Source organism: Schistocerca serialis, chromosome 3, assembly GCF_023864345.2.
Source record: "Schistocerca serialis cubense isolate TAMUIC-IGC-003099 chromosome 3, iqSchSeri2.2, whole genome shotgun sequence".
Taxonomy (NCBI): Eukaryota; Metazoa; Arthropoda; class Insecta; order Orthoptera; family Acrididae; genus Schistocerca; species Schistocerca serialis.
In genome coordinates this window covers 71,133,851-71,159,551 of record NC_064640.1, presented here as the reverse complement: position 1 = coordinate 71,159,551, position 25,701 = coordinate 71,133,851, and the positions used below count along the sequence as shown (strand labels likewise).

At 37.8% G+C, this 25,701-nt stretch overlaps 1 long non-coding RNA gene across 1 annotated transcript; it reads left to right on the top strand.

Moving 5' to 3' along the window:
• Positions 1 to 2,250: 2,250 nt before the first annotated feature.
• LOC126471607 (uncharacterized) lies at positions 2,251 to 23,921 on the top strand. Its single transcript, XR_007586348.1, has 3 exons — positions 2,251 to 2,414; positions 2,488 to 2,580; positions 23,795 to 23,921. It is a non-coding gene; the product is annotated as an uncharacterized LOC126471607 (long non-coding RNA).
• The last annotated feature ends 1,780 nt before the right edge of the window (positions 23,922 to 25,701 follow it).

Genomic DNA, 25,701 nt, shown 5'->3' with positions numbered 1-25,701 from the left:
CTTTTTTATATCTATGTTCACCTTATTCTCTCCTTTGCTGTTTTTAAATGTCTTCTATTGTTTTGTTCTATGTCTTTCGGTTGAAGAGCAGCGCATATGCTGCTGCCAGCCCGCCCCGATGGGGAATTGAAATACAATAAAGCAAAAAAAAAAAAATCGTCCAAAACAGATGCTGCTTTCATAGCATTGTGTTCCTGGTTATAACTTTGTGTGTGTATCGTTCTCTTTGATTTGCATAGCGAATATGTTGCTCATATTCTGCTTTATTTCTGTTCACACCCGTAATATTGTGCGGAATAAATGATTCCATATTTACTTTTGTTTCATATAAAACAGAAACTGCTTTCATTGCATAGTGTTAGTTCCTGCTTACCAATCCGTGCGTAAGTTGGTCGATTTAAATGTGCTATAAGTATATAGTTTGTATTCTACTTTATTTGAGGAGCGCCGGAACAAAACCCAATATATCCACTTTTGCTGTATTCGCGTGTTTGAGCTGTAGGGGGGAGATATGGGAGTAGGCCTAATACATGCTGCCACAAAATAATTTTCAGCACAAAACAAGTGTTTTATGGTGTGTTTCTTCTTTTTATAGCTTGTGGAGCCATTTAGAGAGCACTATTTGTTACTTTCTGTATTAACAGCAAATGCAGATTAATCGGTTTTTGTTCCAGCGCTCCTCATTTTAGTTCACACCTGGTTTTCGTATTTTCTCACATTTGATGGAGAATTCCATGTTAGCAGCTTTTGACAGAGTTAGTATTCAGCTTTATTACATCTTGTGACGGAAGGAGTACTGTACGCGCAAAGTTAGCTGATGGGAGCGACTGTAAAGGCATTTCCCATTTATCGTCACTCCCATCAGACACCGCGCCGAGTGTTAACATTGCGCGTTCAGTTAGCTACGTTTTTCTGCTTTGAATGGTGTTACTCTTCGCCACTGAGTATGCTTTGTCGTATTAATGTATGGCTACAAAGTACGAACGCGGATGCGAACTAAAATAAAGTACAATATTAACAATACACTTACAATGCATTTAAATCTAGCAGTTCAAACATGGATTTGTAAGCAGGAAGAAGAGTATAAGAGCCTACAGAACGCTATGCGACAAAACAAGTTTAAAGTAAAGCAGAGCACAAATAACATATTCACAGTGCAATATCAAAGAGTGCAATACATACAAGAAGTCGTAATCAGGAACACACTGCAATGAAACCGGTTCCTGTGTCACAATGTGTCACATGATTTGGTTTTAACATGTGGTAAGGCCCAATTATGGTCAGCTGATAGTGGCGACATGTTCGAAATTGCAACGTCGGCTTTACAAACAAAAATTTTACAGCCAAATAGCGACCAAAACGTCATTTACAAAATTTTACATGATTGTGAACCCCAGCTACGAGAAGTTAATCTTAGTTTTTGACTGAGATTACTCAAATGTTTTATTTTGCAAGGTCACAAAATCGTTTCGGTTTCCAGGTACGCACTATGCAACTAGACTACACCTCCCATTAAATGAGAAATATTGTCATCTAATTAGTGTATTTCGAACTAAAAAAACGAATTTACGCGCCATATTTGCACGTATTGATAGTTCACTGCCAGGCCGCTAGTAGCGCTACTGTCGTCCTTTGCGTTCCTTTGATATTTTTGTGTTCTATGGCTGTATATTTGTGTAACTCCATGTAACATGCTAAAAATATCTTTGGGTGCGTCAGTGTTTTCAGATAGGCCTACTTTATTAAGACAATCATTTATACCGTATTGTTGATACATTCGTATAATTGTGTTAATTTTAAACTTGTGACTGTAAATTTTTAAATGCAAATTAAGCATGATGTGTCCAATATCACTGTACAGAATGACCCAAGGACAAAAAAACTATATCTATCGCTATTGCCATTAAGAGTGCATCAAATTGTTCATACATTTAAATAACGTCGTCGACAGTTGGATATTTCCTGCGCTCATATTTAAGTAACTCAGTTACCTCAATTTACAGCTCAGAATCGTCATTCACTTTCAGTGATGCTTAGAAATTAACGGTTACGCTGAACTGCTAAACGTACTACTTTCAACGAGTAAGATCTGCGACGGTAAAAACACCTCCCTGGTTGTAAGTGAATTTTCCAAGATACAACTAAATTTCCTTAGTAATACCGAAGTTTAGTTTCTCCTGATTCTTTACTGCGCAATTTGTGTTGCCTTTTCAACTGTATAGTTTTTTAAATTTTTTTTTACAGAAATGAAGAGCGTCAACCAGTATATCTTCGGCGCGAAACCTACACTGCATGGCGCAAAAAGTAATACACTGTCGATTGTTATTTGGGCGCGAAGAAAAGTGGTTCAACTACAGTAAGCTCGTGGACTATATTTTCTGATGAATATGTCAGGGAAAAAAGATGATGATGATGTAAGTAATTTGCACGACATATTAATAATGTCGTAATTAATTTTCATACTGATGAACAACTTATCTCTTGCAGACAGACAAGTTTATTGATGACTATATAAAGGTGGCACAAAAATGTGTTATGCGGTGCGTGTCGCTGTTCGCGACTACTGTTACTCCAGAGGAGGTAATTGGGGCTTGTTATTGTCCTGACGTACAAACTTATATTTACTTAACACATTTTTTTAAAAAAAGTTTCAGCACACGTTCAGAGTGGATAGGAAATGTGACCATGTACACCTAAATACAACAGTAACAGTCCACTGACGCTTGTTCTGCAGTTCTGTAACTAATGCTACATGTTCTATGTTTAGCCCCATTAGCTCAATATTTTACTTCTTATATTAATCTAGTTTCTGATAAGTCTCGCACGTTGCCCAAATCGTGATAATTATGCAAAGAGTATTTTTTCATTTCCGGTGACTTTTGTAAGACATAAATTCGTCAAACATTGATTGTACTAGAGTTATTCTTGGAAAAAATCCACAACAGAAAATTGACAACTAAAATAATAAGAAATTCTAGTACGTCTGAATACTCAGAACACACTTGATCATGTTAGTGTTGAATAACAAAATTGATCTGCTTTCGTTGCTAACGCCTTAGCTAAGGTATTTAAAGGGTTTTAGTCATCTATTGCCCTGTAGCATGCTACATACGACATATATTGGACTATACATCACAACCAATTTGTTAAAAGATAGCATTATATATTGATGAATTTCTAAAGATTGATTGGTGTGTTTCTGTTCATTAATTTTTTCTCAGTTATGATAATTTACACATCTAGTTTAATGTGTGCCCTAAATGATTGTAACAAATAACAAAAATACCATTGTTTAAAGACAATTTTGCACGTATTTCGATCTGGTTCTGTATGATAGTGAGTATTGGTCTCATCATATTTAAAATTTATTGCTCTCCCACTGTCACACAGAAAGGGCATTCAAGGGGTATTGTTTATAACTTTGAAAGTGTTCATTTTTATATGTGTTACAATATTTCTTAAGCCATAATATATGCTGAATCACTTGTATGAAAAATGCTAAACACTTATTATGCTAAGTGAATCAGAAGCTCCAGTTTGATATGAAAAGAGGGAAATTGACGATGTCCTTTGCTAAAGAATCATTCTGGCATTTGCCATAAATGTATTAGGGAAACCATGGAAAACCTGCATATGGATAGCAGGATGGGTATTTCAACCCCCTCTCCCCCACCACAAGACGTTGGCTGTTGCAAACCACTGGTAGAACCCTAAGAGCATAACAAGCCGATGACATTCCTTTCACCAGTGTTTGTTACACAGTCTATGAATTTATCATCTCTGCTTAGTTCATAACTGGCATGTTGAATTTTTTGTTGCACAACTGGTATTTATTTATTCTGGAGTTCAATGGGTCCTTAATGCAAGTGTACTGTTAGGATATAGAACTTGCCAGATTATTACAGTAACCGCTATATGTAAACGGTCATAACACTTACAATGTGAGTCATATACAGATACAAGAAATGTGAGTCATATACAGATACAAGAAATGTGAGTCCAAGAGTTCAGATAATAGTAATAATAGGCACATAAACAAATTATAAGGCTTATATTCTGATTTTTACTTACAAGGTGCCCAGCAGGAATGGTCAATATTCAGTGATATGACAGGATCTATCATTTGAAGCACAAAACTTCGCATGGGCATATTCCCTATTTCAAACACTTAATGTACATTGTTATTCATTACACTGTCAGGTTTACACACGTACAACAGTTAATAAACATCACAACATGCATTTTACAAAGGATCAATTGAAAAATGTGTGTTTTTGGCACATTCAACTGTAAGAATTATTGTATGTACACATTAAAGCTGTTGTAAGGTTCACAATAAATGTTCAAATATCCTTATGTCAACTTCAGTGCACTGATGTACTGTTAGGAGAACATGCTGTGTTGCTTGTCTTGGGTGCCTCTGAATGCCCTGCAGCAATGTCCATAAGACGACGAAACGGTTCATCTCGCATATTCACCTTCTGTTTGTACAACTCAGAGTTCATGCAACCCCATAAACAAAAATTTAATGCTCTAAGGTCTGTTGATCTTTGTGGCCAATTAACTGTACTGCCACAAACAATCCAGCAATTAGAGCAAGTGAGCTTGAGATATTCCCTTCACAAGTCTGGTAAAATGTGGAGGAACTCCATCATAATGCAGTCTTTGTGGGCAAAGGAATATCCTCAAAATATTTGACAAACGAATTTTCCAAAAACTGCAGGTAATTCTGTATTATCATTTGCTGTACTAAAATGACTGGACTTATCAACATGTTACCAATCAGGCCACACCAGACATATCGAAAAATAAACTCAGAAATTGGTTTCCATGGTAGCAAGTGGATTTTTCTGTGCCTATCAGTGATTATTATGTTGTGATTTTTCAGTCTTTCCTGGCAGATCTGTTGCAAATATTCTTCTTTGGTTTGCAGTTAGATCACATTCCACAATATTTCATTGATACAACTGTCCAACATCTTCAGGCGGTGGTAGCAGCTGTTGTCATTGCTACAAGATGCGCCGATGATAAGTGTTCAGTGTCATCAAAATTTATCAGGCCAGGAGCAGGCAATACAAATGCATGCAAAGATGCTCGCAGCTGGAAGAAAGTGACACTGATAGTGACCCCTGGCGTGAGCCTTCCGCACATGTGTTGTGGGCAATGACTGTGCTGCCAGCTGCTACTGTGGTTAAAAGCTGAATTAAACCTCAGCAGTGCACTACGTCAAGCCATGGGTCAGAAGGTCCTGTTTCTCCTGTTTTGATTAATGGCAGCCAGTGCTGGATTCCAGGCCACACTTAATTGAAAACTTGCATCACTGTTGATAAGATTGTCCACCATACAGATATGTATGGCCTCAAGCAGTGTATGTATCTTGCTGTTGTATTCAGATCATGAGAGGAGGACAGTGGTGTTCCTCGTGTTGGCAGGTAAAATAATGAGGTGTGTGTGTGCTCTCAAGTCTTGCAGAGACTTTGTTTATGCTGAACTGATATTAAACTTTTTTGGCAGTGCTTGTATTAAAGTTTATCAGGTGTCTCTCCTAATCTCTTCCGCAACATCACTGGGAAGTTTCAAAATTGCCTGCTGAATCCCAGCTGTCACTTTGGATTGGAGCTGTTCCACAAGTTGATGCATAGTTCAAACCTTTCTTGAGCACTGAAACCACTGTGTTGTCGTAAGATCTTATCCGTGAGATTAAACACGGTGTGTCGACATTGTACATTCTTGTCTTGCAGTTGGGCCTTGAGACGAGTATATTTTGACATTTCACGTATCTTAGCTTGTTTAGACCAGTCAGCTGGAGCTCAGGTGGCGCTAATGTTTCTTGTGTATTCCATTCCATATTAATGGAAGCAAATGATGATTGTCATTTACCTGTGACAAAATTCAAGTCATATGGCATTGGTTTTAATGTGTTGTCTTTGAAATGGGTATAAGTTTTCTGCATGTAATGTTTGCGATACATTTGTTTGTGGGACAATGATACATGCAGAAAGTCACTGTGTGCTGGTAGTAGGACTATGCTGCATCATTTCAACAATGTACTGCTGTTCCTACACAGGTTGTTGAACTACTAGTGGCATTCAGTAAGTAATGCAGCACATTTTCGATTTCTGAAAGCAGGTTGGTTATATTTGGGATTCCAAAACACCATATTATTCCCCAATCTTTTGGCTAGAAAATCCTACTTTTCAACATAAACTCCATTCAATGCAACAGCCTCTCACCATCTTACTGGGATGGCCTGTGTGCCTGCATGGTGATGATGTTTGACAAAAAATTGTCATGATCAGCCTTGTAATGCACAAGCAATTCCTCACAGATGGTTCTTCATAGCTCTGTATGACCTCCTGTTACGTGGCAAGAAATACGGCGGACACATGCCTTTGGCTGGCTCTGAGCACTATGGGACTTAACAGCTATGGTCATCAGTCCCCACATGCCTTTGAGTACCCCCAACTGGCGGACCAGTGTGTCAGCACTACCAACAGCAGTGCAGTGCAGTGCAGTGCAGTGCAGCAGAGCAGTGAAGTGTTTGATTGTGATTCACTGATCATCTCACATGTTCCAGGATTGCAGGAGTCACAACTGTGTGCAGCCAGCATGTGAGTGATCTTGCGATGATGACAGATGCCTCGCTCAATGATGCACTGTGCTTTTGTTCAGTGTCAGGTCTCTATAGACCTTTAGCAGGTGCCTATAAATATCTGTGATGATCTGGTTGTACGCCAAAAGAAACTTAGTTACAGCACTTTGCTTGGAGTGCACCTCCATTACAGCCACCACTTTGAAAGCTTCGTATAGTGCCACTATCTATCAAAACTTCATGAAACTACAGGGATTTAAGCAGGAACATTCCACAATGTCCTACAACAAATTTCACATTTTTGCAACTTCAACTGGCTGAGAAAACAAATGTGTTGCATTACTTATCAAACACCTCTCGTACATGTCCAGAAGAAAAATAGGATCTTGGAAGAATACCTGTTCCATGAAATGTGCTGAAAATTCTGGTATACACTCTATGATCAAGAATTTGATGTATCAGAAAGTGTTGACAGTTTTATTTGGAAGCAGCAGGAGTTTTACCATTACAGAAACCATAAATGTACACCACATCTATGTATTCTTCATTAATGTAGATGTGTGGCATTTTAGCCCCTGTGTTTAAAGTGTAGTTAACCAATGCTTCTCTCTAGTACACTCTCAATCCCTCGCACTACTTTACTCACACACCATGGACTACTGAATGTTTGTGCTAGAACAATACTTCAAAGAGATTGGATAGATAAGACACACATATATGTCACAAGCCCAAAAACAAGTATACATTTTTTTTCTTCAAATGAGCATTCCTGTCATAGCTCTGAATATTGGCCATCCTCCTGGGGCAACATGTATTAAGTATTCTGACAATGAATGGGACACAGTGCTACATACTACGTTCAGATCGTAATGCTTAACAGTTCACAAAGTATTACACATTTTCAAAAAAATTCGTGTGTTGAACTGAAAAAGCTATTCATGAGATAAAGCTTTAGCTATTTTTTGAATTTAACCAGATCCCCAATGATTTACTTGATATGAACTGGTGTTTATTTACTTTTAATATTGAATAATGTACTCCCTTCTGTACCACGCTGAGATTTTATATATCGTTACAAAGGCTGTGTTTACTTCTTGTATCGTAATCATGATATCTACTGTTTATTTTGTAGATTAGATTAGGTTTTCATTCTATAGACTCTAAAAGGAGATGAGTCTCATGGGTGTGGAACAAGTCAGAAAATGTATAGCATAAAACACTTGAATATAATGCTCACTTCCTTGATTTGTCAGGAGATTGTCAAAATATGTCAACACATTACAGTACACTGGAACTGCTAGTATTACAGAATTAATTCTCTGCCAGAATGAAACATAGTTATGCACTTTTAACAAATTTATCATACACAAAATGTCTAATCTTGATTGTTGTGACCAAGTACTGTCAAAACTGAAATCTGACTGACATTTTTTACTTAAGCTGGTCTAAGATATTCATCTCTAATAGTTGCCTATCAAAAAGTCTTTCAAACTCTGTTTAAACTGTGCTTTATCTGAAACCAAGTTTTTAATGGTTACTGACAATTCTCGAAAATGTGCATTCCTGAATATTGGACCCCTTTTTCAACCAAGGTAAGTGATTTTAGGTTTTTATATAGATTGTTCTTATTCCTAGTGCTGATAATATGAATTGAGCTATTGGTTGGAAACAGAGACATATTACTTGCAACAAATTTCATTTAGAAATAAATGTACTGTGAAACAGTGCTTAGAATACCAAGTTCCTTGAACAGGTTTCTACGTGATATTATTGAATTTGCACCACAAATGAGTTTCATTTACACTTTTGCATGCTAAAAACTTTTGCTCAGTTAGACGAGTTACCCCAGAATATGATCCCATATGATATAATAGAATGAAGGTAAGCAAAGTATGCAAGTTTTTCTATATCTCCCATGCCTGACATTAACCTCAGTGCAAATACATATTTGTTTAGGTGCTTCAGAAATTCTGTGGTATGCCCTTCCCAGCTGAATTGATTATCGAGTTGTAATCCCAGAAATGTAACACCATCAACCCCTTTGATCTGCATAGCTTCTTATGTTATACACATGCTGGAAAGAAATCTCTTACAGGTTCTGAACCGCATGTTGTGGGTCTTTTCCAACTTTAATGACAGTGAATTAGCTTTAAACCATTTATTGTCAGTGAAAATTTGATTAGCAGCCATTTATAAATCTGTACGTGACTTACTACTTATTGCAATGTTTGGAGATATAATATATGCATTTTGTGCCATTTAAGGGAATGGGATAGATAGTACAAATATTTAGGTATAACACTATAACGCAAAAAAAAACCTTGTTTCCTGTGCGCATTTCTTGTGCATTTGACATGTTCCACATCATAACGGTTTTTCCGTGCTGTTGATAAAAAAAAAAACCTTACCACCATCTGGCAATGTAACAGACAATATGTTGTTAATGTACACAAGAAAAAGCAATGGACACAAAATGGAAACTTGAGGAACAATACATGTAATTAATTCTCAATAAGATGTAGACTGATTGCTTACTCATTTGCAATGACACCATTTGTTTCCTGTTAGTTAGGTGAGGCTCAAACCATCTGGCAGCACTGCCAGTGACACCATAATATTCTAATTTACGTGACACCACAATATTCTAATTTACTTAAGAGAATGCTGTGATTCACACAATCAAAGGCTTTTGACAGGTCACAGAAAATTCCAGTAACCTCTAATTTGTTATCAAATGATTCAAGTACACTCTCACTGTGCATGTAAATAGCTTTCTCTATATCAGAACCCTTAAGGAACAGAAACTGTGACTTGGACAGTATCTTATTTGCAGTCAGGTGCTTAAGACGATGCTTGAACACAACCTTTTCAAATTTTTTGAACAAGCTGGCAAAAGTGAAATTTGTCAATAGTTTGACAGTATCTCTTTATCACCCTTCTTGTAAAGAGGCTTAACTTTAGCATATTTTAGCCAGTCTGAAAATGTTTTACTGATAGGAAATTGGTTACACAAATAATTTAAGATAGAACTCAACTCACATGAGCACTCTTTGATTAACTTTGTTGATATGTTATTATAACCACTAGAACACCTTGATGTTAAGGATTTTATTATGGATGCCACTTTAGCTGTGCCAGCAACCTTGTCAAAGAGTGCAAAGGAGCAGACACAGGCTCAGGTCACTCTCTTGTCCTTGGGTTGGGGAACTGCCACTAAAGGCAGAAGAATCAGAAATGATCAACAGCATGAGGATGCAGAAGGCAATGGAAACCACTGCATTACAGACACATAACATGTATCCTCAGGGCATGTTGCCTGTGATTGAAAAAGTGTCATGATGATCTCTCCATTGGCAAATATTCCGGAATAGTCCACCATTTGGATCTCCGGGAGGGGACTGCAAAGAGGGAGGTGACCATGAGAAAAATATTGAATAGCCTACACTGTATGAACTTCTCAATTATTTTCGAACATTTCACTTTTGCTACTGACTAGAGAGTCAAAGGCATAGTGTAAAAGAATACACTAACAACACAAACTGTGTTTTACTGTAATAATCATGTAACTTAGAGTATCTGACAACATAAAGAAAACGTGGTCAAAATTTGTGCGTATGTAATGTTTTCTTTTTCCGAAAAACGTGCAAATAAAAGTGAAACGTTCAATTATTAGCTTACAATAGATATTAATTTACTTATTCATGATATAATATTGCCTTAATTAATTGTTATTATACAATTAAACCTTATGAGAGCTCTGAATGTGCGATCGTTATTGACAAAGCACATAAGTGAAAAATTGTATTGGTGTTGCATGGCGAGGGTTCTCTTTTGTTTGACCAAACTTTTGCAAGAGCATCTAGAGCAAACTCTGCTCAAATTTCTGATGGCTCTCTTCTGTGCAATAAAGACTTCATTTGTGTGTGACTCATTTCCCCACAATATGATGCATATGTCATAAGTGAATGGAAATATCCAAGGTATTAAATCTTTGATGGTTTCCAAGTCACAAACAGATACAATCAAGTGAATAGAAAATGCTGTCGAATTCAGTCTTTTATGTTGATTGAGGATGTGAACTGACAGTTTAGGTTGTTATTAATATGTAACTACAGCAGTCTGTAAGACGAAACTCTCAATATTTCTTTGTTATCACATTTTATTTCAACATCTTCCTGTTTTTTGTGTGCTGTGTGAAACTGATGGAACTGAGTCTTGCTAACATTCAGGGACAAGCCGTTTGAAGTGATCCAGTCTAGGGCTTCTTCAAATATAGTGGACGCGGTGTTATTTACACTGCACTGGGCATTTTGTCAATCATAACGGTTCTGCTGTCTGCAAATGGGGTGATATATGCTTTTTGGCTCATCGACCATGGCAGGTCATCGATAAAGATTAAGAGCAGTAAGGAACCAAGCACTGAGTCCTGCAATACTCCACATTTCACTTTACCTGAATCAGAGCATGTATGTGCCATTGCAAAAATTATTAAACACTATTTTCTGTTTTCTGTCATTGAGAAATGACTCGAGCCACATCCCTACTTTACCCTTTAAGCCATAGAGCTCAGCATTCCTAAGTAAAATTTTGTGGTCTACACAGTCAAATTATTTAGACAGATCGCAAATGATTCCAACTGGTGACATTTTTTTGTTTATGGATTCGAGGAGATGGTTGACAAATGAGAAAATGGCCTGTTCAGGTGAAGTACCATTTTGGAACTAAAACTGATTTTTGTTAAGCATATTGTGTTTATTTAGATTATTCGTGATCCTGTTGTAAGAGAGTGATTTAAAAAATAATAGAAAACTATTTTTTGTGATGCATATATTTCACTTACAGATACAAACAAGATGTCATTTTTTGACATAACTACCCTCCTTTTGATACAGGTCTCTCACCATTGCACCAGCTTTACAATTCCATTCAAATAAAAGATTTGTGGTTGTACCCACAGCAGGAACTGCACCACTTCTTTAACCTCATCGCCACTTCCAAATCTTTGTCCTCTGAGATTGTCCTTTAGGGGTCCAAATGCATAGCAATTGGAAGGAGCGAGATCAGGGCTGTGTGGGGGATGCTGTAGAATCTGAAATCTCAATCACCGAATGATGGTAAGAGTTGGAGTGGTAGTGTGGGGATGCACATTGTCATGAGGAAGAAGAACACCTCTAGACACAAGTCCTCTATGATGGCTCCATATTGCTGGCTGTAGCTCATTCTCCAGCATGGCACTGTACCAGGCACTGTTCACTGTTTCACCTCTTTGCTGATAGTGCTCCAAAATTGGCCCATTCATGTCCCATTGCTCTAAAATTGGCCCATAGATGTCCCAGAAGAGGGTGAAAAGGACCTTTCTGGTGGAGGGCCGAGACTTGAATTTCTTCTTGGCTTTTTGGTTCATAGTGATGAACCCAGGTTTTTTCTCTTGTGACGATACGTGTCAGAAAGTCCTGTCCTTCAGTGTTATATCGCACCAGAAATGATGTGGCAGCCTGAACGTACATCATCTTGTGTTCACCAGTGAGCATCCTAGGTACCCATCATGCACACAGAAAACAGTACTTCAGAACCTCACTAATAATAATATATGGGTATCCAACACTGATACTCAGTTCCCTGGCTAAATCTTCTACAGAAATATGCCATTTCCCATAAATCATGGTGTCTGCGTGTCACATATCCTCATCAGTAACGCCATGCTGGGACGTCCAGAATGTTGCTTATTTGTGACACACGCAAGTCCACCTTTAAAAGCATCTACCCATTTATACACTCTTCTCTCACTTATGCAGCTATCTCCATACCTTTCTGCCATCCTTCTATGGATTTGTCGAGGTTTTATGCCTCCGACCACAAAAATTGTATTATTGATTGCTGTTCTTTTATGGTGCACACATCTAGGGATGCAGACATTTTGTTTCAACTGTCTTTCCTATTCAGCTTGCCATGCCATCTGTTGGCATTTGCTAGAACTTTCTTAAAGCATGCATCTTCACTTCCCGGTAGTTTAGAACGTCTGACGTGCTAATTGCATTTAATACTGATAGTCTGCTGTTACTTTTTAATTGCTCTTGTACATAAGCTTCTGTAGGATTTTAGAGAGACTTGTTAGTAATGAAACTGGTCGGCAGTTGGAAACCTCAGCTTTAGCATCTTTTTTAAGTGATGATTTGACAGTTGCATATTTGAGTATATCAGGGATAGTACTGTGAGTTAGAGAGCCATCAAATATATTACAGGGAACTTAAGGATAAACTTCCAGCACTGGTTCAGTACTTTGATTAATATATTGTCCAAACCAGTGGCATTTTTGTTTTTAATGTGGCTTATCTGCCCAGCCTCATCAGTTGTATTGTAGCATACGTGCATCTGGCTAATTTTTTCCGTACTGATTTTTGTAGAAGGTTCTATCTTCAGCCATAGATCCTCTACAACCAATTTGATCTGCTGCTGTCGAGAAATGGTTGTTGAAGATATTAGCAAATATTTCACCTTCACTTACCATCTGCCATTATGACACACTTTGATGTTGTCTATATCCCCTGAGCTTTTTCCTGTCTCCCTTTTCGCCACCTTCCAGATTGTTTTTCTTTTTATTATTTGAGCTACGAGTTCAGATTTAATCAATGTCTTCTTCAATTTTTTAATCACATTCTTAAGGATGCCACAGTTTAATTTGTAGTGTTCTCTATCCTGAAGTTTATTAGAATTTCTGGGTGAAGTATAAAGCATTCTCTCTGTTTTACATGATGATTTAATTCCTTTAGTAAGCCATTCTCTCCTGCAATAATTCAGATTGGTACTTTTGCAGTTCTCTCAGGAAATACAGCTTCAAACAGGATAACAAAATCATTTAGGAGTAGGTTAAATCTATCAATAAAACTTTTAGCCTGATATATACTGAGGTGACAAAAGTCGTGGGATACCTTATAATATTGTGTCGGACCTCCTTTTGCTTAGTGTAGTGCAGCAACTCGAAGTGGTATGGTTTCAACAAGTCGTTTGAAGTCCCCAGCAGGAATATGGAGCTCTGCTGTCTCTATATCCATCCATAAATGTGAAAGTATTGCCAGTGCAGGATTTTGTACACAAACTGACCTCATGGTTATGTCCCATAAATTTTCGATGAGATTCATGTTGGGCAATCTGGGCAGACAAGTCATTCACTTGAATTGACCAGAATGTTCTTTAAACCAGTTGCAAACAAATGTGGCCTGGTGGCATAGCACATTGTCGCCCATAAAACTTCCATAATTGTTTTGGAACATGAAGTCCATGAAGGTGCAAATGGTCTCCAAGTAGCCAAACATAACTATTTCCAGTCAATGATCAGTTCAGTTGCACTAGAGGACCCAGACCATACCATGTAAACACAGTCCACACCATTATGGAGCAACCAACAGCTTGCACAGTGCCTTGGTGACAACTTGGGTCCATAGCTTCATGGGGTTTGCACCACACTTGAATCCTACCATCAGCTCTAAACAACTGAAATGAAGACTGATCTGACCAGGCCCCAGTTTTCCAGATGTCCAGAGTCCAACCGATATTGCCACAGACCCTGGAGAAGCACTGCAGGTGATGTCATTCTGTTGGCAAAAGCACTCACATCAGTCATCTGCTGCCATAGCCCATTAATGCAAAATTTCGCTGCAGTGTCCCGATGGATATGTTTGTTGTATGTTCTGCATTTATTTCTGCAGTTATTTCACCCTGTGTTTTGTGTCTGTTAGCGCTGACATCTCTGTGCAAATGCCACTGCTTTCAGTCATTTAGTGAAGGTTGTTCGCCACTGCATTTTCCGTGTTGAGTGGTAATGCCTGAAATTTGGTATTCTTGACATACTCTTGACATTGTGGATCTTGGAATATTGAATTCCCTAATGATTACCAAAACGGAATGCCCCATGCATGTAGCTCCAATTACCATTCCACATTCAAAGTCTGTAAGTTCCTGTCATGTGGCATTAATCATGTCAGAAACCTTTTCATGTGCATCACCTGTGTGCAAATGACAGCTCTGCCAATGCACTGCCTCTTTATGCCTTGTGTGAGCAATACTAGTGCCATTTGGGTACATGCATATTGCTTTCCCTTGACTTTTGTCACCTCAGTGTACACCACAGGTTTTAATTTCCAAATTACAGGAATGAAAATAAAACAAGCTCTTACAATCAACATAATCATAATGGTTATTAATATTTCAAGGTGAACACACTTAAAATAGCTGAATTAGAACTTCACAACGATTTTCTACAATCCAGATCAAAAGCTGAGTCATCAGTGTAACAGAACTCATCTCTACTTCACAAGGATTGGATGTACCCATTCACTGAATTTAAGGTCACTTACTTTCATTTCATTATGGAAAGATAAGACCATTTCAATCTAGGACAGCAGAAAATAATTTGTTAACAAAATCTCATACTCACTATGGTTGGGTCAATCCCAAATGGAAAGACGAATTGTTCAACAGTCACAAATGTACCTGCTGTAAACACAACCACTCTGTTCAGCAGTTCAGAGCACACTGTCTGAATGGTACCGAGAACTGCAGTGCTACAAACATTCAAACTAAATAAAAAAATTCCATGGGGCCTGCATTACTCAACCGTACCAGTTATGGGTTAATTTCACAGAGTTGTTTTCCCTTTTTATGCTGTTTTCTTCGTGTTCAATGTTAATTCATTACATGCTGTCCAATCATAAACATCCTTGAGGGTGTTGCTGTCATCAGCAAACACAACTTTTTCTCTGTCTATTAAACTATATGGAAAATCATTGATACATTTTAAGAACGGAACTAGACCCGATATGCTACCATGAGGCAGCATACTATGTTTATATGTTTGCTTTGCAGACAATTGTTTTACTAAAAATTTATCAGCAGCAGACATGTGAAGCATCTCTGCCATTTGCCCCCAGTTTTCCAGGGGAAACTAGAACCATTAATTTGCTGTTCCTATTACACCTAGTGCTTCTAGCTTGTTCAGTTATATTTTATGGTCAGCATTGTCAAATGCCTTGCAAAAGTCTATGGAGCTGCCTATAGCACATTCATCCTTATCAAGAGGTTCAAGTACCAGATTTGTGAGCTCTGTAATGGCTGACATTGCTATTCTTCCTCTATGGAAATCAAACTGTGCTTCATTAAAAAGGTTGTATATTCTTGTAACCCATTAGTCTATCTTTCATGATTGAGTCAATTATTTTTGAGAGTGCAGGCAGCAGTGAAACTGACCTGTAGTTTTCAACACTTTCTACATCACTTTTCTTTAGTAAGAGCACAACTCATGCATGCGTTAAGTTCTCTGGGAAAATACCTGAACTAGAGACTCACTTATTATACTTATTAACAGAGTTTGTAGGCTGTGTGTGCATGTCTTCACAGCAGGGACTGGTGCGTCATCTATGCCTGCGTGACTTCATATTTTTTTAGTTTCTAGATTGTCTCTCTGACCTCAAGCACAACATCATTGTGCGTACTGTGTAAGTCGTTGTGGTTGGTTGTTACATATGTTTTAGGAAAATTTTGTATCAAATTCCCACAATACCTGAGAAATAATTATTTACAAAATTTCCCAATTCCCATGAATTTTCTATTACTGTACCCACAACTTTGATTTGTATGTTACTACACTTGTCTACTTTTTCCAGTTTCATTCTTTGACATCCCAGACTACTTTGCTTTTATTTTCTGCATTATATATTATTTTTGTTAGTGACTTTTTTTTCCTTTTCCTTTTTGGGCAAGCAGTGTCCTTTGGTATATCTTCTTGTATTTGTGATAATAATCTAGGAACTGTAGATTGTGTAGTACTTTGTAAAGAACTGAGAAATTTAAGTGTTTGGGAGGACTTCCTAATACCCACAGTTATCCAGCCATTTTCCTTAGTAGCTGCTGTTAAATTTGCAGCTTTTAGAAATGTCTCCTTAAAATGTAATTTAAAAAATGTGCAGAATTCAAAGAACTTAGCATCTACAGTGTTTTCCATGTGCAGTTCATCCCAGGTTTTATTTGCCAGTACCCTGTAAAAAGTATGTATTTTATTTTCTGAGAATAACCTTTTGTAGGCCTGCTGTTTTTTGGGTTTCACCAAGACTGTCTTTAGCTTTTTTATCTGACAGTAATGATCAGAGATGCTGAGAGCTTTTATAAATATTTTACAGTTTTCCTTGTTGGTGTCCTTAAGTATATGGTCTAAGACTGATGCTGAACTTTTTGATACCCTAACAGCAGCGTTTATCATCTGTCACTCACCAAAAACGTTCAAAATGTTAGGAAGTCATTACTAATTCACCCTCAACACCTATGGCAATATTCATGTCTCCACGAATTATTGTGTTAGATTTGGGGCTGAGACTCTTTCTAGGACTTCAGTTAAGTTGTTGAAGAAAGTGTCCAGTCTGTTAATGTTTATCTACACTAATCTTCTCTAGCTCTAAAATGTGTGCCTCTTCTGATATAAATACACAGTTCTATACCCTTCAAGGTTGTTTTAAAGTAGCAATTTGCACATTCATATGACACTAGTGCAGTATGCTTTATCTACACTGATCTTCTCTAGGTCTAAAATGTGTACCCCCTCTGATATAAATACACAATCTTCTACCTTTTAAAGTAGTTTTATATTAGCAACTTGCTCATTCATATAACAATAGCATTATATGCTGTATATCCGTGTCTCTACACCAGTACAATGTAATGTATATTACTATGCTGTCCAAAGACTGTAATTCAACTTCAGTATGGTGTACTTTATTATTTACAGATTGCACATTTTGATGAAGAATAGATAATGCCGAGTAAATTTCACTGGTGTTTGTGGGCTCCAGTGTAGTGCATTCTATTGTTTTCCATGCACATGTTGAAAAATCTATCAACTGATTGAGACACTTTTAAGGGAGAGAGAGTGTTGTCATGATTTATCCTAGTCGTCCTACAGGTTACAACAGGTATTTGTTCATGTGTGGCCCCACTCTCTGTTGCTATACTCTTACTAATTAACTCCATCAACCACCCTTTCCCAGTCCTGTTTAGGTGCAGACCATGTCTAGTGAAGCTCCATCTCCTGAGTGTCTCCATTGCCACCAAAGCAATATGTGGCAGGTCAGCAGTCATCAGCACCATCTCCAGCTTGGAATGAACAGGTGACAATGTCCAGTAATGATGTAATTGTTTCTGCTGACACCTACTTGATTAGGGAGTTTTCATCGTGGCCAGCAGACTTATTTGCTTTCAGCTTTTTCATAGCCTATGCCGGCTCCTCTTCTGCCACTACTTTCATGAACATTGAGTTGCTTGGGTTTTATGTATCTATAGTCGAGTGAAATATTTGCCCTTCCCTCCCATATGAGGGTATGTAATGCATCCACGAACATTGCTGGACATGATCGTTTTGGTGGTCCAGGTGATGTGATGTGATTTGGAGAGACATAATGTTGCATGGACTTAATGACCTCCAAATCTTTGAACGTGATACAATCACTGGTCAGCATTATTGTGACACTGTACTCTTTCCCCACGTGCATCTTTTCAGGATTGTTTTCAGCCCGGACTGACCATATCAAACTGCACAGGTGGAGGCTTTTGGAATGAGAGGACATTCAGTGTGGACCAGCTTGCCCATTCCCCTGAATTAAACCCCATCAAGCACATGTGGGATGCATTAGGGAGACATGTTGCACCATGTCCAATGCACCAATTACCATCCAGCAGTTGTGAAACTTCCTGGCAGATTAAAACTGTGTGCCAGACCGAGACTTGAACTTGGGACACTTTGCCTTTCGTAGGCAAGTGTGGTAGGGCACTTGCGTGCGAAAGGCAAAGGTCCTGAGTTTGAGTCTGGGTCCGGCACACAGTTTTAATCTGCCAGGAAGTTTCATATCAGTACACACTCTGCTGCACAGTGAAAATTTCATTCTGGAAACATCCAGCAGTTGTCAACCACATTGGTCGAGGAATGGAACATCCTACCACAAGAACTCCATACTAACCATGTGGGCAGCAAGGAAGTGAGGTACAGAGCATGTATTGCCATCCATGCTGATCACACACTCTATTAAGACCCATATCCAGCCATTTGTAGTGTTTAGGGAACCATAATGAATCATGGTGACTTTATTGTAATTATTGTCTTTGAATAAAAGTGTCATTTCTCTTCATCTCACAGCGTATTTCTTTCAGTCACGTTCTGTACTATCGTACTGTACTGTAGCAAGTCTTTCTATGTGCAGGTGTTTTTTTTTTTTTTTTTTTTTTTTTTTGCCATGCCACCTTTTCAGATGAGTCCTGGTTCTCGTGCAAATGCACGATGGGCATATTGAAGTGTGGAGGATATGAGGACAACAAACATTTCCAGATTGCATTTGTCACTCATATGGGTCAGCTCCTGGCATGATGATACTAGGTGCCATTTGGTGCAAACACAGTGACTGCTGGTTTGCACGGTCAGAAATTTAGACTTCAGATGTTTCATTTATGATGTGTTAAGGCTGATGGGTGTGGTCTACCTTAGAGGTCTCGCTGACTTTATCTTTCAGTATGCCTGTGCTGTCTTGCCCTACCTTGACACAGAGGCTGTTCAATTGTTGCCCTGGCTAGCACGTTCTTCAGATCTCTCATCTGTTGAAAACGTCTGGTCACAGCTTGCTGAGAGACTGGTATGCTGCTTCTTGTCAGCCACTACTGTTGATGAATTCTAGCATAGAGCTGAAGCAGCATGGAATGACATAGCCATATCTGTCATCCAAGCTCAGTTTGACTCGATGCAAAGCTGGGTTAGAACCATTTTGCAGCAAGAATAGGTAAGAACTCTGTCTACTAAATTTTGCACTGTATATAATTCCATATCACCTGAAGATTTAATCATGTATTCTACTATACTGTATATGGCAGTAAGTAAAATTTCATTATTTGGTATCATTTCTGGTGTTGCAATTCTAATGGGTTTCAGTACATATCTCATTGTGTCAGTTTGAAGAACAGATTGTTAGGTAATTTCTCCTACTGTTACTGCATGTCATCTTCTAGGGCAATGGAAATAAAATAAAAGTTTTTTTTTATTGTTTAGAAACATCAAATGGTAAGAACACTGTATGTAAAGTAGGCAATATTGCAAGGAGCACATCAAAGATATAGGAATTTTTGGATCATTTCTTAGTATATTTGATACTTAATGGTATTAGTTTTTAATAAGAAAAACTGTGATTTACGAAACGAGAATACGAGACACAAAAATAATATCCATGTATACTTCGCCATCCTGTTTAGAATTGGAGCCCATTTTTCCATTCATGTGAAAATGTCTTCAACAAAAACCCAACTAACGTAAAACAAGTTAGCTGGGAATCCATGTGAATTCCAAAGACAACTGAAAACACATCTTAATAGCCACTCTGTAAATTATCTGATTATCTGTATGAAAGGACAGAAAATTCTTAGAAGCTGCATGACAAGTAGCAATATTTATTGTTAACAATCTATTCCTACATCATGTATGTAACTATTAATTTACAGTATATATTGATATTGTTGTGTTGATGTTAAGCTTGTAGAAGAAGTTGTACTATTCGTGGACTTACTTATAATTTTATTAAGTCTAATTTAAGACAGCCAGATGGTGGCATTGTTGACAGTTGTGTATCCAGATGGGCTGACTTTCAGTGGGTTGATCATTAGCCAATTTATCCACCAGATTGTGTGGCTTAGTGCAGCTCTATAACTATGTAGGTCAAATGTGTACAGGTTGATGGGTTAGCCGACAATTTATAATCTATACTTACCGAATACTGGCAGCATTTATTTACGACAGTTACTTATTACATATTACAAAGTGTCAGGATTGATTGTTAATATTTCTTCTTGATTAGTATCGCAGCAGAAGCATAGGTTTTTGTCTTTTCTTGAATATGTGAAAGGAAGTTTGCTCTGATTTACTTGTGTATTCAGACAAAACTGTTTTCGTCTGAAAGTATGTAGGTAACACACACAGAGCCATAAGCATGCCACATCAAAGACTGTTGGTTTTTACAGCAAGAAAACTCGTTGTATAGGTAATGTTCCAGTGGCTAGGCCAATAAGATTCTGAAAGTTGTGCTCTATCTCTTACCCTGAGGACTGGAAGGCCTGTATGAGCCAGCCACACAAACGTTGGTTAGTGGGGCTCCCAGAGCTATGTATGACTCCAGACATAATTTCCTCTTTCATTTTTGATAACACATTATGTTAAATGTTATTTGTATGTTCTTGGAGATACATTATAGGGAAACAGTTGCTTGCCAAAAATGTGATATAATTTGTACCTCTGTTACCAGAGGCTATGGTTGATACATAAACCATCACTTAAGAAATTGGCCTTTGTGCCTGGAAACAGTGGACGTACATGTGTGTGTGTGTGTGTGTGTGTGTGTGTGTGTGTGTGTGTTTTTCTTCTACTTCTGAAAAACATTCTTAAAAATTTAGAAGGGCCGTCTCTAGCTCAATCTAAAATGGAAATGAGTGTATGGCATCGTTGACCAGGAGGCCCCATCCAGGGAAGTTCGGCCACCAAAGCTCAATCTAGTTCTGATATCTCACAGATTGACTGCGACCTAGAACTGCGTGCAATTGCTAACCTAGAGGCCACTGCCTAACGAAATCATTGTGGAAGAGGCATGAACAGGCAGACAGGGTCAGTGCTCCTGTGCCTGCATCCCTGGTTAATGCCCTCCGCTGTCATACCGTACGCATCGGCAACACTTAAACTATGCAAGCTTTTAGTCACGTGTCCATTGTTTCAGATTAGCTTTCTGTTTACTTGTACATGGTTGAACGCATTTACAATGTGTAGTGTGTAATGTGTTGTGCGCCATGCTGCCCAAAAAAAGAAATGTCTTTTTGTGGATAGCTGACCATCCTGGAACATTTACATATGACGGAATTGTTTTATATTGTTGAGTTTGCGAGAAAGACGTTTCATGCAAAAACAGTTTGAAATAGACCAGCATGTCAAGGCAAGTCTCCATATCACAGGAATGCAGATGAAAGGACCACGACACAACTTCTGACAACAGCAAGTTGCAGTAGCAGGGATTTGTCCAAAGGTAACCAAAAAAAGTCGGTTTAACATCTGTCTATGTTAGGCATTCATAAATAAATAAAATAAATCCCCTTCACAAACTTACAAACCCTATCCTCGAAGGCTTCCTGCACAAATATTGCTTAAATCAAAAATATACCAGATGAATCAACATTGCATAAAACTTACATACTGACAATTTATGTAAATGTTCTGGAAGAAATACGCCATGAACTCAAGGACAGCATTATCTGGATTTCAGTTGACAAAACTACAGACATTTGTGGCCATTACATTACAAATTTAATTGTTGGTGCTTTAAAAGAAGAACCTTCTTCTTCCTATTTAGTGGTCTGCAAAGAACTTGAAAGAGTAAATCATTCTAAGATCACCAGATTTGTGAATGAGGGTATTAGAAAAATATTTCTAGGATCTTCTGCAGATGAAACGGTGTTTGTGTGTATTTCAAATGTTGCTCCCAATATGATCAAAGCAGGAAAAGTCCTCCGAGTATTTTATCCCAATTTGATTCATGTGATGGGCTTCGCTCATGGAATACATTGCCTTGCTGAAGAAGTATGTTCCATGTTTTTGAATGTAAATAAACTGATTTCATTCAAAAAGAAAGTGTTTCTAAAGGCTCATTCTCGCGTCAAGACCTACAAACAAAAACTACCAAATGTGCCTTTACCTCCTGAACCAGTGGTAACTTGTTGAGGTACATAGGTCGAAGTTGCGTTGTTTTAAAATGAACATTTCAAGGCCATTAGAGAGGTAGTAAATGACTTTAATATTGAAGAGGCTTTGGCAGTTTGCCAGTGCAAGGTATCTTTCAATGATTCCGGTATTAAAAAAGACATTGCTGTGATAAGCACTCATTTTTCCCATATACCTGCAAGTGTTAAAAAGCTTGAAACTCAAGGTTTGGCATTGAATGAATCTATTCAGTTAATGAATGAAATTATTCTAGTGAACTCCTCATTGCTGGAGGTGTTCCCAAGGAAACTTAAAGAAAAGTTTGAAAACATTTTAAACAATAACCCAGGCTTTGAGTCCTTGTGCCAAATTGGTAGTTTTATTAATGGGATGGGTGAACTTTTACCATAAACAATAAGTGCCAACATAGCACCCAAATTCAAATACTGCCCAGTTAACTCAGTTGATGTAGAACGGTCCTTTTCTGCTTATAAAAATGTTTTGAGTGATCGAAGACACAATCTTATTACCAAACATTTAGAACAGTACTTAGTCTTTTATGTTCACAATAGTAGAAAAATGTAAAATAAATTGTAAATGATGCTTTGGTCGAATAGTATTAATTAAAAGATAATGCTGTTCAAACAAATTCATGATCATATGTTGTTCTTTAAATAAAATATTACGGAGTTTTGGAGCATGCATCTCTGTGTGCAATATATCTCTCCTGTACATATCGGTTGTTTCGCTGCAACTCACTCGCATCACATCCACTTGTTACAGACAACAATAGCAAAAAAGGAACAATTCTTTAAACACGATGTGTGTCCCAATTTTGCAAATTTTTAGAAAATGATCCCAGAAGCCCCCCTTCCTAACCTCTACCAGAAAGTATTCAGAAAATTATATCAGCATTCCAAGTGTGCTGATTTTTCGTGTGGCCGGCACACTTTCTTATAATTGATATGTATAGGTTCGACTTTGAAATATAATGCACACAGTAACTACCATGTTTTTTTATTATTTGATCTTGCATATTTCGACACTTTTCATGCATATTTGCATGCATATTTTAGGGTTTTTATCATGTGTATAATCCGGTTTCTATTTATAACATTACACACATAACATGGTGAAAGGATTATCACATATACAGTATTATTGACTAATGGTACTGAATACAACATGCTTTTATGATGGACTGTTGCATTAGTTATGCATAAATAATTGTGATGTCACTCATATCTGAAAGCTTAGCAGTAAATATTTTAGTGCATTTCTTGTACAAATATTGCAGCCTGTATATACTTGTGCTGATTTTTTTTGTCTATTTAGTACTTCTCATTTACTACTGCTGTGTTAATGAGATGTAATCTTCATGCTGTGCTGTTTTATAGCCAAATGTTGTGCCCCAAGTGGTAAATACATTTATGAATTTGTTACAGATGGAGTGCATTAGACAATGTATTAGACACGAAATGAATATCATGCGGCAGCGTAAAAACAATAGATTACCAGAAGCCATCAAGTAAAACTGTTCTGGATGCTGAGAGACCTATAAGTGAACTGATATGGAATTTATGTTAAAACGAATTCTCTAAAATAAATATTTATTAATAAAAATGATTGATGAGGTGAGCATTGTTGTGGAGTTGATTTTAATTCTGTGATACCTAACCACATGTCCAACTGTTGCTGAAATTAGAATAGGGAATACCACAAAGAAAACAGTATAGGTGTGTGTAGGCATATAAATATGATTAATGGATGGAACAAAAAGTGTGAGGCTGGAGGGGTCACAATGTGAGTCGAAAAGAGGGACAGATGTAGTTGGGCAGGGACTAGTAGAAATTGAGACTATACGGATTCTGGGATTTAAGGATGTTTCGTAGAGACAATTCTGATCTATCCAGTGTAGTGTTTAGTTGGGTGAGGTTTATGGGTTTACTGTAAATTCACATGGCTGGAGTTGTGAAAAAGTCACTGAACTTGACCATGCTGCTCAGAAACTGGAACGGCTTTTCATACTTGTAAACAGACGACTGGTGGTCACACAAAGGAAAATCTGATACTTTGCATGAGATCATTCATGAGTTACTTTGCCTCAAATGTAGTAAAACATACTAGTGACTTGACTGGGTGGATACGTGGGACAGGTCTTTCATCTGGGTATCTCATACTGATATGGCCCATGTGGTAAGACATTCAGAGTAGGAGTGGTGTAAGGCTGCATTATAATATTTTGTAAGTGTATTAATACAGCAAAGTTCCATTTTGGAAGGGGTAGGAAGATTTTGAGGATGATACCCTTCTGCTGTTCCAAATGAGGGTACACATGTATGGCTAGTTAGCCACACAGATGTGATGGACATACCATGTTTTGGCATGGGAGATTTCTTTCTGGGTGAGGTTGTGTGGGTAATGCCTTTATGAAATGGCCTTGGCAAGACTTTCAGTATATTGGAAGAAGGATTGTATATCATTGCACGTGTGTTAACTGTGACTAGCGAGACTATGGGGAAGTCTTATCATCTGGGGAAGAAGTGGTAGCTATCAAAACAGATGTTTTCGTGGTATTCAGTTAGGATAATATGGACAGAGCCATCATTAGAGAGAGAGAATTGACATCCTGAAAGACTCATTGTGGAGTAGAGGATCAAGTGAAACATACATTTTGTTGAAGTTGTGTGGAACAAGGACATAATGTCTTAGCCTTCATCCAGATCATGAAGATGTATTCAATGAATCTGAACCAGGTTAGGATATAAGATTGTGGGTGCTAATACTGATTCCTATTGGTAAACCATGAAGAAGGTGCATACAAGTGTGTAATATGAGTGTTTACATTTGTGTTGTGGATTTATTTGCAGATATTTCCATCTAAGGAGAGGTTTTGTGTGGAAGTATAGGTAAGATATATGTACAAGTTATGAAGAGCCATGTTTCATCAGGACATTGGAAAAAGCGGTATTTGATGGTTGTAAACCCATGGCTGTGAGGGATTAGAGTACCAGATAGTGTGTATCAAAAGTAACAAGTAGAATGTGTGGTGGTAATAAAACGGATCTATGGAGAAATGATTGAGAAAGAACGCTGATGACCTCGATGTTGAGCGCCCATACACCCCCCCCCCCCCCCCCCCCCAAAGATTGAGAAAGAAATGGGTACATTTAGTTTGAAAATGATTGTTCACATCAACATCATTTCTGGTAAACTGTGGTAGATCAAATTCTTTTGATTTCTAGAAAGAGCCTCTAAATAGAGTCCAAGGTGAAGCACAAGTGCTTGTATGTAGCAGTATTTGTGGATTCATCTTCCTGAAACCATGCTAAGCATAAAAGAGAATTTGCTT